A 20,662-nucleotide genomic window follows, 5' to 3' on the forward strand; every position below is an offset into this window, starting at 1 on the left:
ACCGTCCAAAGAAAAAGTTGCTTCCAAGATTTTGAAAGCAAACTCTTAAAAGTGGACTAATGTCTTTGCTAGAGCTCTTCCCTTTATTTACATCGTTCTCTTATATTTATGCCCATGTTTTCTTAGTTTGCTTTTGTCTTCTTTAAGATGACATGATTACATGACCATATATTGTGAGAAAATATGTGCAATGCGCCCAAAGCAGAAGATCAATAATGAAATAGTGTACGAAGGTTAATTACCAATTTAACATTTCTTTTTCTTTTGTCGCTAATATAGAAGCAAAAGTTTTGCTTCTCCTGTAGAATGGGGTTAGGAGAAGGCAACTACCCAAAGTTTTATGAACTATAAATTATTGATATTGTGTCCTCTCAGCTTAATTGGTCAGATTTCGATAACATTCTTCGTTTAGAATATTATAGCAATATTGTATAAAAAGTAATACCTAAGCTTTTGTAATCAGTATACCTTTTTCTCTTACCAGATCTGACTTTGTGTCTTTTATTTTCTTTAATTTTTTTTCTGGAAAGTCAGAAATGGGGGAATTTGTCCGCGGGAAAGCTTGATTTATAGAAAATATGTTTCGCTAAAAACGTTGACAGACTCAATCACCTTTAATATGATTTATAAGTGTGCTTATTAATTCTCTCTGAGTTGGAAGTTTTGATCAATGTCCTCAATTGACAGCATATATACAATTCCCACTACACATTACCGTGAAAAATTCAACATATACTTTTAAGTTCTAACTCAACTTGCTTTGAAATCTACATAAAATAAAAAGGCTTATTGCTTTTTAGAAAATTGTTATAATTAAATAACCCAATTACCCCATGGTTGAAAACAACTCCAAATAAATCCAACACCTAACTTGAATTGTCAACGGCTGATATAAATAAAGAGTGCACCTAATCCGCACTACGGACAACGTGTTCTCTGGTGACAAGATGAGCATTTGAACAAAAGTCAGATTATACAGAGAATGAATGGTACATATATAATTATGTGTAGGATTGTAAATTGGCGATTCCAGCCTACAGCCCGGCTTACATTGAGCCTAGCTTAGTTAGACTGATTTATAAGAAAAAAATTTTAACAAATAGGCCATAGGCCAATTTTGTCAAGATTGACCTAAAGTCTTGTAGGATGGCCTATTTAATTTATTAAAATAAAATAATATAATAATAAAATAATATTTATTTTATGTGGCAAAGTACTAATACCAATCCTAATTTTTATGTGCACCGCCGCTTCTCACTCTCGGCTTCGTCTTTTCTTTCCCTTGTCTTGATGGTGGTTTGAAGATTTTTAGATGAATGATATTCTCTTGTAGACTTTATTTCAGCAAGCAATAATTTTTTATTTTATTTTTTCCATTTCTTTGACTCTATTCCTCTACGATATACATTCTAGAGTTGAGGTATTATGTTGACTCTTTTTTGTTTGTCATTTTTTTCTTATGAGAAGTACTAGTGCATGCATGAATGGAACTTTCTTTGCTCCATATAACTATTTTTTTTGCTTAGTATTTATAGTGAGAGGCCTACAAGGCCTGTAGGCCATGTCAGACATTCTTATTTTTAAAAATAGGCCGAGCTTGGCCTACAAATAAAGCCTTTAATAGGCCAGATAGACTGAATTTTTTTAACGTAAACTTGGGTCAGAAAGGCTAAAGCCCGGCCTAACCCCTCTAATTATGTGAATGAAAATATCGCCTTTATTTAGTGATTCGCCTCGTATTCATATAATCTAGAACTTAAACATTGAGCCGTTTTTTTTTTTATATATTAAGGAATTGAATATACAATTTATTATATAACTACCCACACTCCTCAAGACTAACCCTGATCGCTTAACATTGAGCCGTTCAGTATACGGTACCCCATAATTTCATATGTTTGATATTCACGATTGGTAAAAATGTATACAATAAATTTATTATTATAATTTTATTTAAACGTTTTACGCATTTGTGTTTAGGTTGCCAATATATATAATATAAATTGGTGCTCAACAAATTAAAAAATCACCAAACAACTTATTACGAGGCATAGGTGTATACCTCATTCATATCTAATTACAAATGAAGTGCTCTAAAATCATAATTCAAAGTTCAATCCCATTTTTCTAGTTAAAGCACCACACACAAGAGTGACTGTCCCAGAAAAATACACTACAACTTTCGGCGGAGATAAGAAATTGAAATTGGGTTTTAGAACAACTCAAGTCGCAATCCATTGGTTAGAAATGTGATATTGTTGAGTTCGATCAGTCCAATAATTGGTTTAATGATGTGATTGACTGATAAACTTGTTTTGACTAGCTAGTTAAAGATTGCGTGCAATTAAACTTGTAGTCTTAGCCAACTGTAATCTACTGCCTGTAGCAGCAATCCTTTGAGCATTGAAACAAAAATGAGGTTCAATAGTATAGAAAAAAATTGAGGTTCAACATGCAGAAGTCTAAATTATTTTTAGGTGATTAATCCATCATAGGGAAAAATTATTATCAATGGGTTAAGAAACACTTCATAATAAGTGCACACGATATTATATTTCAACCCAAAATTTTAAAGTATTAAGCATGACATCACTCACACTTGGATTCTAAATATTCTCACCCTCAAAGTTTTATATATCTTGGCTCTCCAAATACTTAGTTTACATAGATCAATCAATTATTGTCTCTGATACTCACTATTGGGTAGTAAAGGGAAGCCCATGATAGGCCAGAACTACCAATTAACTCTCAAAAATGCTAGCTCCAAATGCCAGTCAGCCATTGCCTTAAATAACACTATTGGAAGGTCAAGGGTAGGCCATAGTGGAGGAAAACTATACCATCAATGGACTGAGGGATAATCCATCACAATAAGTGAGTTCGATATTATATCTCAACTCAAAACCTTAAATAATTTAGTTTATGAATTATTTCACTTATATGGTCCTTACTTAATTCAATTTTAACCAATGTGAAACCTCATTATTTTACACTTGAATTTCAAACTATTATTATTGGGGGAAATTGACTTCAGTCACTATTACGGGGATTTGAATCCTCTCATGTAAAAAAATGGTCGTGTGATCATATACTCGTATTATTTGATCACAGCTACTAATTTAAAATTCATACACTTGTCTCTTTTTTATCTTATCATCAATAACTGAAAATGAGTAGTTATGATCAAATAACATAATCACATGACCACTTTTCCACATGAGAGGATTCAAATCCCTATTAGAGAGGATACTACTGATTTGGTCAATATAATTACTGTTACGAGCATATGAGCTAACTTTATGTTCCTCGGTTTGAAAAAGAAGCTTGTCTTAAAAAATTTAAAATATAAAACTTCTGAATAAAGTTTCATTGTGATTTAAGTTCTTCTATTATAGCTTATGTGCGATTTTGGTCCACATGCACCAAAGTATTAATAGAAGTTATACATATATATAGGGGAAAGATCCGTTTACAATTTTTTTTACAAATTACACTAACTATGACTGGTCATACACTCTTGATTGAAGTATGTCTGGTCATATTTAGTGTAATTTGTAAGAGTTTGTAATTAAAAAGTTTGTAAATATAATCTTCCCCATATATATATATATATAAAGTTATCTCCAACTGCTAAATCATAACCGTACAAAAATAGATCAATGGTGATAAAGGAAGAGAGAGAAAAGGGAAATCATAATCATTCAAAGGTGAATCAATACATATAAAGAAATAAATAATCAAAACGACGTAGTTTTGGGGTAGCCGGAGATAAATTTATCTCAAGCTGCTTGAGATAATCTTATCTCCGGCTAGTAAATCGTAACCGTACAAAGATGGATCAATGGTGATAAAGGAAGAGAGAGAAAAAGGGAATCATAACCATTCAAAGGTGAATCAATTAATATAAGGAAATAAATAAATAAAACGACGTAGTTTTGAGGTAGCCGGAGATAAACTTATCTCATGCTGCTTGAGAAATATTTTTTCCATATATATATATATATGAGGAAGTTATATATACACATATAAATATGGGATATGAATTTTTGGACACTAATGTCAAATTTTGAAATTTGATACCAAATCCTAACTGTTGATTTCTGCCAATTAACAAATATCATTTATTGAGAATTAATGATTAATTAATATGTTTGATTCCCAATAATGATAACCGTTGATTTTTAAAGCTTTCATATTTTGCATGGTTATGATTCCTCATATTTAATATTTTCACTAATATATATGACAAGTATTTGACTGCTCCAGGTACAACAGCTGCAGAAATATAAACCACTATATATATAGGGTTAATTTTTCTGCAGTTGCTGCAGATAAATTATCTGCAGTACGCCCAATACGACGTCGTTTTGAGGCGGAAATCATGGTGTTTTCGTAATTTTAATTTATTTTAGGTTTATTATAGTTTTTATGTTTATAATTTTTTAATATTTCAATTCCAAAACGACGTCATTTTAGGAGTAAATGCTAATAACTTATCTGCAGTAACTGCAAAAATAATTTTCTGATATATATATATATATATATATATATATATATATATATATTGTTGTTGAAGATAATGAGTGATATTACTTCACTAATAGATTTGAACCCATGTATAAACAGAGGAGGTAGATGATTAGAATTATCACTGTGCAATTATAATAATTAAAACAGACTTACTTGAGGAGTGTGATAAAGCAGACAAAATCAGAGGAATGAATGTATGCAGTAGAGGAATTAAAATCCGAGCCCACAGAACGTGTCTCCTTAAGACAATTTGCCCCTCACAGATGCCAAAGGTTGATGGACACTTGTCTCCCAGGATAGAACGGATTTCGTCTGAAGAATGGTGGCACTACCAATCAACAGCCCAAACGAACACAACTATTTCCCGAGGAAAGTACACCGGAGGATGAAAGGCAGTATGCAGAACCGGAAGGAGAAAAATTTCGGGAGAGTTTCAGTGCACAAAAAACTGGATAAATTTCTGAAGGTTGACGTGTCTATTTATAGACACTGACCGGTCACGATGAACAGTCCCCGGTGGCGAACCGCCGTGTCTGACGACGGTAAACGGGTGCGACCGGTGACCATTCAGCGAGCAGACACAACCGGTGACTGGTTCACGAAGGGGAAGAACCGGTTCGGTTCAACATTGCTCAAAAATTCGGCGGGTAAAAACGTTTGGGTTGGAGGGAAGCAACGGATACATTTTTGGACAAAATATTAAAAAAATTTAATAAAAAATTATTTTTATTACACGAACCGAACCGATCCGAGCGGACGGCAGCGGCAGCGCGTGCATGTGTGGTGGACCAAAGCTCACCTAGCTTCTCCCCCTACATAAGTGACCCAAGGGCCAATCTAAGAGAGTGAGGTTGGAGCTTATATACTCTCTCACTTCCTACTAATTGTCAAATGTGGGACTTGTTAAACCCACACACCTCTTCATCTTCCCTTTTCTCTTTTCTTTATTAACCCACTTCTTATTCATAACCAATGGATCATTGTACATTAATTCTTTCATTAATTCCAACATATATATCAAGAGAGAGAGAAATATTTCTCAAACAGCTTGAGATATATTTATCTCCGTCCACCCAAAAATCACGTCATTTTGTTTATTTATTTCCTTATATTAATTGATTCAGCTTTGAATTATTGTGATTCTTTTTTTCTCTCTCTTCCTCTATCATTATTGATCCATCTTTATACGGTTATAATTTAGTCGTCGTAGATAAAGTTATCTCATGCAACTTGAGAAACAATAAGCCCATATATATATATAAGAAAAAATATTTCTATGGCTGCTTTAGATAATGTTATATACAGCTATCTCAAAAATTACATCATTTATATTAATGAAGAGTGTTTCTGTGATTTTAGGTGAATTAATAAAGGGTGTTTCACTAAAATGAATATGATAAAAAATAAACAAAATTACAAAAATACCCTTCATTAATTAACCTAAAATTATAGAAACAACCTTCATTAATTAAAACGACGTAGTTTTTTGGGGTAGCTGTAGATAATCTTATCTAAAGTGACTGTAGAAATGTTTATCCCATATACATATATATATATATATATATATATATATATATATATATATATATATATATATAAGGGTTTGTATTTCTACAGTTGTTGTATGTGCATCAGTCAAATACTTGCCATATATATATGTGAAAATATTAAATGTGAGGAATCATAACCATACAAAAGATGAAAACATTAAATGTGGGGAGTCATAACCATACACTTATCATTTTGTACATAAAGCGGCTGTAGAAATGATTTTACCATATATATATATAAGAAAGGTTATACTTACAACCTATTTTTGTTTACAACCATATATTAACCGTTGATTTCCGTCAATCAACGGTTATCATTTATTGTGAATTAATAATTAATTAATGAATTTGATTTGAGAAAATAATAACTGTTGATTGGCGAAAATCAACGGTTAAAATACGATTATAAATAAAAATAGATTGTAAGTATAACCTTCATATATATATATATATATATATATATATATATATATATGAGATCTATATTTCTACAGCTGTTGTACGTGCAACAGTCAAATACTTACCATACATATACATAAAAGTATTAGATATGGGGAATCGTATCCATATAAAAGGGAAAAACATTAAATAATAAATATGGGGAATCATAACCATACACCTATCACTACTGTATGTAAAGCGGCTGTAGAAATATTTTACCTATATATATACATATACATATACATATACATATACATATATATATACATATACATATACATATACATACATACATACATACATACATACATACATACAAACATACATACATACATATATATATATATATAGGGAAATACTTTTCTTATTTATAAGTGGGACCTACAAGTAATAGGAGATAGAAAAAAGGGTGGTGGGACCCAATACCTTTTTGTTTGTATAGGAAAGTTATTTATCTCATGTAAAATGAGATAAACATAACCCATATATATACACATATATATATATATATATATGGAAAAAGTATTTCTGCAGCCACTTTATATAACATTATCTACAGCTACCCCTTTTTAACTAAGTCTGACCAGTAAGACATTGTTATAATAATAAAGTTGTTCTTTTTTTCTCTATCCTTAGACATTATTGACAGATGTGTTGGAGAGAGAAAATGTAATTTTTATGTCTTACTGGTCAGACTTAGTTAAAAAGGGGTAGCTGTAGACAACCATAGCTAAAGTGGTTGTAGAAATGTTTAACCATATATATATATATATATGGCAAAATCACTCCTCACACGAGAGCCCATTGGACTTGAAGAGTGTACAACGCACAAGCCCACCTACATGTACTAAGAAATTCCACAAGAGAAAATGTGAGGCAGTCTGGTGAGAATCAAACCCGAGACACGAGGCTCTGATACAATGTAAAAAAATTATCTCAACCTAAAACCTTAAGGTGTTAGGTGAGAGCCTTTTTAATGGTTTATATTATTCTTTAACACACCTTCTCACACAAGAGTCCTTTGGACTTGAAATGTGGATATTGTACAGAGCCAATTTTTTGGTTTACCTTGTGCGTATTTTAATTCCACTCAAAAGTGGAGGGCAGTGATGATTGAACTCGTGACCTTGTGGTCACTGAAGCTCTGATACTATGTAAAGAACCTCTTCAACACAAAACCTTAAGGTGTTGAGCTATGATGCACGGACACGGACACGGGACACGACACGACACGACACGCCGACACGTTAATTCTAAAAAATGTCATATTTGGACACGTTGGGACACATTTTGATATTAAATAAAATTCTAAAGCAATCATTACAATAGGTATGGTATGTTTAAAAAATAATTAAAATTCATATGAAAAAATATAGCAAAAAAAATAAAATAATAAAATCAAAAACACATTTTTATCAAAGTATACCGTGCAAGAAAATTAATGAATTTATTCTTCAAATAATAGGATATTCTTATTATAGAAATTCTTATAAATATTAACGTGAGATTGATATAACAAAAAGGAGTAGAAATAGTTATCCGAGAAATTAGTAAAAACTACAGAAGAAAAAAATATGAATAGATACAATTCAGAATCTGAGTTGTAGGACACTAATTGGCTGCACAAATACACTAACCCAAGTTCTCGCATATGCCGAATATTCATTCGCTCACTGTTCTTCCAACTCCCAAACGCAGGTGAATATGCAAAGTGCCAAAAATCTAAAGAGAAAAGTGAATTCAAATTAAAAAGAAAAAAAAAGAACAAAATTCGAGAATGGGAAGTGGAAGTAGAGTTCTGCTTTCACACTTCTCAACACCATCTCTATCTTTCACTCAACTCAGATTCAAATCCGTTGCACTTTCACCTCACTCACCAGCTAGGGCTTTTCGCATGGCCTCATCCTCACCGTCGTCATCGGTTAGCACCACTCCTCACGTTCCTGACAACATGCTTGTCTTTTCCTTGGTGACCTCCTTCTTTTTACTTTCCTCCACCGCCAACGAAGAAGAAAGCCTCCAGCGTGAGAGAGGATCGGAGGAGAATAGGGTTCAGATTTTCTGATTTTTATTAAATATTTTGTATTTTTTTTAATTGTAATTTTTTTTTTACAAAAAAAATGCAAAACGTGTCCATTTAGGTTGATCGCGTGTCGGATACGGTCAATTTCGCGTGTCCCACTAGTCAACGTGTCCTAAAAAGTCAACTACATGTCGGACGCGTGTCCGAACGTGTCCGTGTCGGACACGCATTTTTTCCCCTAAAAGACATGTCCGTGTTTCACAGGTGTTGAGTGAGAGCTTTTTTAATGGTTTATATTATTCTCTAACACACCTCCTTACGCAAGAGCCCCTTTGGCTTGAAGTGTGGATATTGCATAGGCCCAATTTTTGGTTTACCTTGTGTTTATTTGAATTCCACTAGAAGGTGGGGGGGGGGGGGGGTTGAGGATCGAACTCGTAACCTTCTGGTCACTGAGGCTCTGATACTATGTAAAGAACATTTTCAACCCAAAATCTTAAGATGTTGGGTGAGAGCCTTTTTAATGCTTTATATTATTCTCTAACACACTCCTTCATGTGGAAGACTAATAAATCTTGCTCCACATCTCAGCCGTTGATAGAAGAAAATCATCGGTTGATATTTGTAATGTAGTTAATGATTAATTAATATTAATTAATTTGTATGACTTCTTAAATTATAATTGTTGGATGCACGAAAATCAATGACTGAGATATGGTGTAAGATTTATTAACCTTACACCGATGTAAAATAATCATGATCTCATATATTTATATGACATGACACTTGATTGAATAAGTATTTTAATGGACTTATTAATGACTTCAATGTATTATTATAATTTTCACAATATTAAATTTAAAAGTGTCAACATTTAAATATATTAAAGTTATCACTAGGCACCCATGTTTGTTTGTTTGGGTAGAAGAAGCTCAGGTCCCTTAAGTATGAGTTCTTAGGTTTGATCTTGAGATTAATTTGTACGGGGGGAAAGAAAATTCATCGAGAGAGTCCCTAGCTTTGGAACCTGATTTTACGCCGGGAGATTAGTATCTCACCTACCACTACCTGTGAAAGATACACTAAAACAAATAGTTATAAATGAGTTTATAATAATGCTTTACTCAGTGGAGTATTATGTGACAAATTCTCACTATCTTATCTTTGTACAGAAGATTATCAAATGATAATAGTTTAGTTGGTGTATAAAAATTGAGTAGGTGAGAGTAAGAATATGTATTTGATCCTTTTTAATATTATCTTTGGAAGGTGTTTAAAATCTTAATGTTAAATCCATCCCAAATAGAATTATCTTCTGTAAATGATATTTGTAATTTATAAATAAATAAAAATTAAATGAATTGTTTTCTTATTATGGACCACTGACATGAGTGGTTTTTTTCTTTTTTTCTTTTTTGGATTTGATGAAAAGAAAGAAAAAAAAGCATTTCATCTGCTTCACTCAAGCAACGTACAGAGAGAGTATTTTTTATTTTATTTTATTTGTCTATAACATATTTTTTTTTTAAATTTGATTTGCCGATGCGTATGTTTTTCAGGCCCAATGGGCCTTTACTAATCATCGCATAATTAAATTAAGCCCATTCAGTAAGGACGGTGACAAGGCTTAAGAATATGGTAGAGTTGGACTCATGTCCGTAAATTACGCTCACAAAGTCAAAAGCAACTCTCAATCTATAAAGGCCGCTGGGCTTGGGCTTATTTCTGTACAGCTCCACCTAAAACTTACGTTGCTTAAATGTCCTAGAAATGAAGAAGAGAAAATGAACAAAATAAACAAACATCAATTAAAAAAATTCTAAATTATATCCAAATTATGTGAACTACACCTAAGCAACTAATTCTAAGTTTTTACGATCGTATCCATAACCTTCTAACCATATGGGCCTCAAAATTTAAGATATAAACGAAAGTGTGACAAATACTGGCACTTAAAGCGAGAACACTTTAACAAAAGTGTGACAAATTCCCTTTTATTTTTAAATTAAAAGAGGTATATTTTTTTTTACAAAAAAAAGGTATATTCTTTAAAATGTATATTTAAGATCATATGTACACTTATATCTTGTTTCGAAAAGAGGCAAGGTTAACTTGATTTGTTCAACAGGTCATGTTGGTATCGGATTGAGGTTTGACATGAATATAAATACAATCAACACAAATATAATACAAAAAAAGGTTCCTGTCACAACTTTTGACATAAATATGGCTCACTTATTTTTCGGATCGACGCAACATAACATGATACAAATAACCCACCAACCTCCTAATGTTTACTTATTATTTGGGTTGACACAAAACAATACGAATAACCTATTAACCTCAAAGTATCTTGCTTAATATGCAGGTTGGCATAATATGATACAAATAATTTGTGTATTGAATATTGCTTTCACCAATATTGTGTTAACACGATACAAACAACTTGGAAGAAGATTAACAAATGTCAATGTTGTGTTTGCAAGTTGATATACAACACAAACACAACACACATTTTCTGTATCAATTTTTATAACATAAACATGACACAAATGTGAAAGTAGGCTAAGTTGAACACAAAAATCTCATGTCATGCCATCGCTAGTTTTCGGTGTGATAATAACATGCCATTCCCCAAGTGTGTCTTTATTGCCACGTAGCAACATTTACAAAACATGCTAAGCCTAGTGTGCTATATGGTAAACATGATACCCTTGATGCTTTTACTAAATGCTACCACGTGGCAAATTGGACTACCTTGTGGTGGAGCCAGAGGGGGGATTAGGGGGCGATCACCCCTTTGGCTTTTCAAAATCAACTACAATATTATTTATATAGTGCTTGAGCAATCGTACTTGACACTACTCATCATGTTATTTGCTATGTGTTTACTCTAATTTTGTTAAAAAGTAATATTGTTCGAATTAGTTTGAAATATATAAAAATATAAAATATATTATAGAGATATAAAAGTAAATTTATATAAATTAGATGTTCTAATTTTGTTAGCCTAGTGGTGTTGGGTGTGTGTAGTGTAGGGTGTTGTGTTCAATTCCTTGTAACCTCAAAAAAAAAAAAGTAAATTTATATAAATTAGATTTAAACATGATAAAATTAGTTTTGTATTCTAGCCAATCTCAAATAGATTCGATGCCTATCAAAATATTAATATATACTAAATAAACAACATTAGAATAATAGAAATAGACTTTTTCATATTTTATATATCTAAATTCAAAGTTGGTTCATATATAAAAGGATTACATTAATTAATTTTCTCAAATTCAATAACATTAAATTACTTTTAGCTTTTTTTATTAGTTTTAATCATGATTTAAATTCCAAGAATTTTTCATTAATTGAATTAATTACATGGAATGGTGGTCACTCTTCTAAAATTTTGTGATACATTTTATTAATTGAAAATCCGAAGATGATACAAGAGGTTCATACATTTATACATGAGGCCAAGACTCAAATCAGAAAATCAGTAGAATAACTAACTAACAAATTACACAATTGATATGACACTGTATTCAAATAAGCACCATGCTTACATGACTTCAACTTATCAGCACATTCTCCTCCACAAAATTCTGCATATGACTGCTTTTCTTACAATACCCCCTAACAAGTTGGGCTATGTATATCATGCCTGCCCAACTTGGAGACAACTAAGTTAAACAGCGGAAACGAAAGGGGTTTAGTTAAAACATCAGCAAGCTGAGCAGTGGTATCAATAGGAAGCAAATGTAACCGTCCATATTTGATCTTGTTTTCGAGTAACATGAGAGTCTATTTTTATATGTTTGGAACGTTTATGGAAGGTGGGATTGTGTGCAAGGTATATGGTTGAACGACTATCACAATACACTAAGGCAGACCTTGACTAAGGAAGATTAAGATCTTGAAACAAGAATTAAACCCGCTAGAGCTCACAAGAAAGGTTCGCTGGGGCTCCGTATTCAGCCTCCGAAGATGAACAAATGTTTAAAAACTCGGATCGGTCATCGACTCGGCCGAGGTCAGGAGTCATGGGTTATATTAAAAAATATAAATATGTATCCTATATGAAAAATTCTAAAAAATAAAATCATCAAAGATTCAAAATATACTTAACATAATTCAACCAATTACATCCACAACCCTCAAATAAGTATAAGTTTTCCAAAACCTCAGTTATAACAAACAGAATATTATACAAATTACTCCATTGAACCTAGTGAGTTATCTGGATTTTTTAGTTTCTCAAACATCACCATAGAAAACTACATACAACATTCATTTTTTATTTTTTGGATAATTACATACAACATTCATTTTGTTAACTCTATGCCTTCCCAATCTACTTTCATGATCCACTGGAGCAGCGCACAACACCATAAAAATTTGTCTAGACTCTAGAAAAAAATGTCATATTAGAGAGAATAAAATAATAGCATATGAAGAAATATACCTTTCTCTTCAAAAAATTTGCTACTTCTTGAAATACTGGAATGAACTTCTCTATCATTTGAAGCCACAAACAACAACAACTAAAAATTGAAGTCACACATAAAAATTATGCAACAACATATGAGAGGAGATATCTTACCCAAGAGAGGCAGTGGCGTGATGAATCAACGATGGAGAGAGAAGATCGAAGAGGATAGGAGGAACAACCACCCATAGTGGCGGAGATCACCGGATCAAGGAGACTGAGTCTAGATCTGGGAGAGAAGATTAGAAGAGAAGAAGAAGAATGATTCAGATTTAAGATCTAGTTCGAGGTCTAGGCAACAACGAATTTTTGTTTTCCTTTTTACACACTAAACAATATTGTTTCATGTGTATTTTTTTTTAAAAGTAGTGAGCCCCTCTGACCCCTTTGACCCGGGAGTAATCGAGACCTGACCATATTTCGGGGGTCAGAAGAGTCAATGTGCATGCAGGGTCTAACTGCTGACTCCAACTCTCAAAGAAAGGGGGTCAGTGACTTGGCGAGGTCGATCCCAAGGTAGGGCAGAGTTTTAAAACACTGAGATGAATGACTCACCGTGGATTGCTTTTTGGATCGCCAAGTGACTAACGTAGGACCAATAAAAATATAATGGCTTATAACGAACTTTCTTTTATCTGGGCAAGTGGCCCAATCAGAGTCAACAAATGCTTTGACTTGTAGATCATTGGTTGAAGGAAATAAAAGGTTATTCCCTGGCGCTTTTTTTAAATAGCGAACAACACGTTTAGCAGTAGCGAAATGTAAATCAGTAGGCTGAGCCATATATTAAATTATATGAATATCAGGGCGAGTAGTTGTGAGGTAGATTAATCAACCAATCAAACATCGATAAAGGGATGGATTAGGAAGAGGTGACCCTTGTGAGGAGCTAAGCTTAAGTGTAGTATCCATTGGAGTACGAACTCATTTGCCCCTAAGAAGTCCCACATCTGAGATAATCACCAATGCATATTTGTGTTGGTTAAGTATTGTAACATCCCCAAATTTCTAACAATTTTAAAATATAATATGATTTCCAAAATTCACATTTAATTATTATTTAGGATCTTATAAAATATTGCGGAAACTAATATAAAACTAATTTAGGGAAATGTTACCGTCGCACCTGTAATAGGGACAAATGCAAGGCTAACTTTATCATAATCTTATTTCAAAATATATTCAATGTAAATATTTAAAAATTAAAATATAAATCCAGAATCTAAATATATCTCATATATTTATTAAATCCTAAGTGTAGCTTGAAATGTTCGAGATATTATCCTCACTTCTCGCTGCTAGCCCCAACTTTTGCAACCTGCTTCATTTAAAATCTGCTCCCTCGAAGGATCATTGCGGCTCAAAAACACAAACACAATAATCAACAAATGTTGGTAATCCTAATCCAAAATATAATTCAAATATTCACATAATTATTAAATCAAATATTAATTTTATTATTCATCATATTTATCTTTATTTAAACATGATAATCAAATCAAATATTAATTTTATTATATTACATTTATCTTTATTTAGTTCATTAGTGGAAAGAGAACCATGGTAGATCCGAGAAACTCTATCAGTCTACCATGTGACCCGAGAAACCTTGCCAATCACATATAATTAAAGGGAAAAATGTTTCTGCAGTTAATGCAAATAAGTTATCTGCATTTATTCCCAAAACGACGTCGTTTTGGTATTGAAATCTTAAAAAATTATAAGTATAAAGACTATTATAACCCTAAAATAAATTCAAATTACAAAAATACCGTGATTTCCGCCCCAAAACGACGTCGTATTGGGCTTACTGCAGATAACTTATCTGCAGTAACTGCAGAAAAAGCGAACCCATAATTAAATTTGTCCATCATCCAAACATCTTTTTCTAATGTGCACACCTCTTCCCAAAGCTACTACTAATACCCCGATAAACCCTGCCAGCTACCACTTTGAGAAAAATGGATAACATCTTTTCACATCATATAAATATCGAAGGCATAAAGCACAAAGTTTGTGTTCATTACTTTAGGAAGTACCATCCCAGAAACTATCTTCCCACTATTGATTAATCACAATTATATAATTTCAAATTCAATCATAAATCACATATTTGGAAAGTTTTCATAATCATAATTTCAACATTTATTCGCACATAATAAAATTATCATTAAATCAAAGGGGTAAGATATACTTACCACCAAAAAAGTTTACCACCTTTACAACCAACCTAATCACCATTGATTTTCGTCAATCTAACGGTTATAATTTCTTGAATTTATTCGAAATTAATAATTAATTAATAAATGCGACCCAATAACTTCCAATAAATTATAACTGTTAGATTGACTGAAATTAACGGTAATTAAGTTGGTTGTAAAGGTGGTAAACTTTTTTGGTGGTAAGTATAACCTTCCCCTCAATCAAATATAATAATTATTCATCATCCCTATTTATTCCCAAAATAATAATCCTATTATTTTTCCAATAAAATTTCCAAAAATACTCTAAATATTATATGCAGTAATTTAAATTTAAAATTTACCTATGATATCCTAAGGATCATTATATAACATTTATCATATAAAACTAACCTAAGACCACCTAGGAATTAAGATTACATATAATAAATTTTTATATAAAACAAATCTATGATGCCTTAAGCATCAGAATTACAAACAAAATTCTTATAAAGTTAACCTATGACTCTCTCGGGATTAGGATTACCTAGTTCCTGTGATTAATGACTTTGTTTTGGAAGAATAGCGATTTAGGAAACTTAGTTTGGTAGCAAAAAATAATAATTTAAAAATAATTTAATCAAGAAGAAAGAGAAGAAAAAGAGAAGATGAGAAGAAAAATGAAGAAATGCTGGGGATTAGAAATTATTTGGTTTAGTTAGACTAAGCCTCTATATATAGTTGAAGTTTTGGGCTCGAGATATGAGCTTTGTTGCAAATGTCTCCTTAAAGAATTCATTTCTCTACCCAATGGGTGCAACTCAGTTGGTTCCTTGGCGCTGAGTTAGTGGGGTTGGACATGTGTTCGATTCCCGCTGAATGCATTCTTGGGGAGGGGGCTGAACCTTTAGCCATCACTGACCCTCGCACTCCGGATTAGTCCCATAGCCTTCTCAAAGAGTCGAAGCTTGCGGGGATACTGGAGGGAGCCAACTCGCCTCAAAGAGGTAATTAGGGTTGGGTAACTCCAAAAAAAAAAGAATTCATTTCTCTTTTCTTCCTATAATCATTTGTTTCCTTTTTCTTAGGATTTTTTTCCTAGAATTATTTGTTTCCTTTTCCTCTTAGGATTTCTTTTCATTTAGTTTTCTTATAGGGTCATGATAGGATAATGCTGACTCATCGTTGACTCATATGATGATGCTGACTCGTGGTTGACTCAATTTCATTAAATAGGATGATGCTAACTCATCCTAATCCAAAGCATTTAATATTATAATACGTCATGCGACTAAAGATGTTGCATGGAGCTTAGCTTGGGGACCAAACCAAATCGTCATTCGTTTTCCAAAGTATGTTATTAATGGATACAAGTTTGCGACTATATCATCAAATGAAGGGATGGCTACAACAAATTATGGCGTTTGCGTTAGAGGATCGCAGATGGAAAGTTTAGAAGTTGATTATTTTGGGATGATAATTGATATTGTACAAATGGATTATCTTGGCCACGGTGACACAAAGATAACTTTATTTAAATGTCAATGGTTTGATCCTAGCCCACAAGGCACACGAAAAGATCGATATGGCAATGTTGAAGTTAAGAAGTCTAGGAGATACAATAGATACGATCCGTTTATATTTGCTCAACAGGTCGAGCAGGTGTATTATACATCTTATCCCGGGGATGAACAAGAATGGCTCGAGGTTATTAAAACCAAAGCTCGTAACATTATCCCAGTGACAAGAGTAAAAGAAATCGATCAAATTGACAATGCTTACCAAGATGATTATGTTGTGGAGGTTCCTATACACATTGCTGATGATGACATCCATCATATCCTTGTTGACACTACAGCTGAATTAGAGACAATCCCTGCTCAAAGCATTGATAGTGATGACACAGACATTGAGGAACCACAATTCTTGTCATCATCTGAATCAGAACACGACGATTATGAAACTGAGGAGACTGAAGAAGAAGAAGACCTAGTTCAAAATGAGGAATCAGAATGAAATGCCAATTATAAACAATCATTAGAGAACTGTGTAGGATAATGACATATTATGTTTGTTTGTGGTCATATTTCTTGTGATATGTCAATGTAGTTGTAATTGTTGTAATATTTGGTACTATCAAATACTTATCTTTGGATGTATTGTTAATTTTGATGACATATTATGGAGATTGTAATGGTAAACTAATATTTGTTACATTTTCAGAAATGATCAATTCTTATGGAGATTGTAATGGTAAACTGATATAACAATCATGAATGTTTCTTATTGCAGATGAAGACATTTGACATTACACATGGTAGGGCTGGAGGTAAGGATAATATCTCTCTATGTAAGTATGGACAAGGGGCCATTAACCGTCGAGGGCAGGAACACACGTCATTCTCTTCACATATGCAAACAACATCACCAGATGCACAATCACCACCATCGGCAGTCCCAGAGACGCAGGAGACGTTTGTAGCTTCTACTGAAGAAGCAAATGAGGTTATCTGACTAATTATGCACATATTCTACATTTTTTATTCCAAAAAATTTATGTTCTCATTTGATTATTGGAATTTTTTTTTGTCTTTATCGCTTGTTCTTGTTAAGCAGGATCACGCTCCATCCCCACCAGAGGCTCCATATTATGGACCACCTCCGCATGTCATCCAGGATCTTGTTCCACGATGGGGGAGAAAGATCCTGTGGACAATCGTATATGGGTACGACTGACCGTCGATGGGAGCAAGTAAGTACAAGAAATGTTAATGGTAGTTGTGCTATTTTTTCAATACATCTTCATATAAGTGTTGACAATAATTTAAATGCATTGATCAATATAATCAAATTACAATCTATTTCAGCATTGAACCATGTGATGTAGTGCGCAAAATATGGGGTATAGTCAAGCGCAACTATGACGGTCCATACCTACATATAACGCAGTTCCAACCAATGTCAAGGAGAACTGGTTTAACTCATTGATGGTAATGTTACACTTTAAATCTCACCATATTAATATTTATGTATGATTAAAGGTTTTTGAAGCTAATGTTGATATTTTTTCTAAATTGTCTTGTTTCATCCTTGTAGGAAAAATATAAATACTTGCCGGATGACCAATATCTTTTTGATAAAGCATACAAGACCAAAGCCACTGACATAATCAGAAATCACTTGAATTTGATAAGAAAAGGAAAGGGCGATACGTCTTGGATGAGACAAAATGTTCTTGATGGTTTGAAGGTTCACTGGTCTAATGAAAAATGGAAGAAAATGGCTGAAGCAAATAAGAGGAACAGGTCCAAATTTGACGGACCTTCACATTCTGGAGGTTCAATTCCATTTCATGAGCATGCAAGGCGGTTGGTAAGAATACTTACAATTTTTCATTTGCATATAGATTCATAAAATGGTAAGCCATTTTTTATACTTAGTGTATTATGTTCCGATTGTTTTATGTACATATATACGCAGCAGGAAGATGGGGTCACAGATCCGTCCGCCGTGGATAGGGCTGTGTTCAAGCATACACACACATCTAAAGATGATCGTGACAAGTGGTGCAATGACAAGGCAAAGGCAACAGCTGTGAGTAATATCTATTGTTACACCAAATGTTTACTTTCGAAAGCTGATTAGTTTTAGTGCACCTGACTTTAACACATCAATACTTTCTATGTAAATTTTAGGATGGCTTTACGAGACTTAGGGAAGAGAGAGACAGTCAAGTCATTCCAGGAGAGGATGCTAGCAGTGTTGCCTCGGATAATGATTTGATCGTGCAGGCATCTGGTGGGGTTAACCGTAAAGGACGGGTATACGGTTTAGGTACACTGGGAGGAGCATATAAGAAATCTTGACTCTCCAATAGGCTACCACTTGGAGTGTCTCAGCAAGAGCATGACAGGATGCACACATTGATTATGCAGTTGCAGGGTACAGTTGCACAGCAAGAGGAGAGGGTTGCACAGCAAGAGGAAAGGGTTGCACAACAACAAGAGAAGGCTGCACAGCAGGAGAAAAAGCCTCTGCAACATGATAGTCTTATGGTTATGATGCAGAGGCGAATGGACAAAATAGAGAAGCTTTTGCGAAGGCTTCCTGAGGCATTTTTAGATACTGAGGATGACGACGAGACTCAGCCCCCGTCTCAGGACCTAGGTGATGACTATGATCATGCAGGTCATCCACCAGCATGACTTTTGTATCTTTGTTGGATGTATATGACATGGACTATTGTACATAGACTCTTTTGATTAGTATATGATAGGGACTTTTGTATATGTATGTCCCTTTTGATTAGCATATGTCTTGCTCATTTATAGATATATGACACTTTTGATTAGTATATGACAGAGACTTTTGTATATGTATGTCCCTTTTCATTAGTATGCCTCTTGGACATTTATAGATATAAGACTGTTTTTATTTGTGATAGGGACTTTTGTATATGTACGTCCCTTTTGATTAGCATATGTCTTGGACATTTATATATATAGCTTTTTTTTATTAGTATATGATAGAGACTTTTGTATATGTATGTCTCTTTTGATTAGTATGTCTTGGACATTTATTCATATAGGACTCTTTGGATTAGTATAGGACAGGGACTTTTGTTTATGTATATGTCTTGGACATTTATATATATAAGTCTCTTTTGATTTGTATATGGCAGGGACTTCTGTACATATAAATTATAGTAAGATAAAAAAATTTTGATATGTTACTTTCATTATATTTGTTTATCAGGTGTGAAACATAAATTGGTATTAATTTTGTAGAGAAACAAATGAAAAAGCAATTTCGTCGAAAATTGAGACAAGATTTTTCGACAGAATTATATTCAATTTCTGTTGAAATTTTTTGACGGAATTAGTTTTCTGTTGAAAATCATTACAAGATTTTTCGACGGAATATTTTTCTGTCGAAAATCATTACAAGATTTTTCGACGGAATTTCATTCATTTCCGTCAAAAAATTTCGACGCAATTTGTTTTCCGTCAAAGATCATTACAAGATTTTTCGACGGAATTTCATTCATTTTCTGTCGAAAACTTTCGACGGAATTTGTTTTCTGTCGAAAATCATTACAAGATTTTTCGACGGAATTTCATTCATTTTTCGTCGAAAAATTTCGACGGAATTTGTTTTTCGTTGAAGATCATTACAAGATTTTTCGATGGAATTTTATTCAGTTTTCGTCGAAAATTTTTGACGGAATTTATTTTTCATCGAAAATTGAGACTATTTTTCGACGGAATTTCATTCATTTTCCGTCGAAAATTTTCGACGGAATTATTTTTTCGTCAAAACTTTCCACAGAAATTATTTCGTCAAAATTTTTCGACGGAATCTGTAATTCTCTCGAAAAAATTGTTACCCACGAAGATATTTTCGACGACTTCATTTCCATCGAAAACATTATTTTCGACGAAATTTTAACCATTTTCGA

This window comes from Gastrolobium bilobum, unplaced genomic scaffold (assembly GCF_033153095.1).
Source record: "Gastrolobium bilobum isolate Gb01-03AN ecotype WA unplaced genomic scaffold, APGP_CSIRO_Gbil_v1 utg3475, whole genome shotgun sequence".
Lineage (NCBI taxonomy): Eukaryota > Viridiplantae > Streptophyta > Magnoliopsida > Fabales > Fabaceae > Gastrolobium > Gastrolobium bilobum.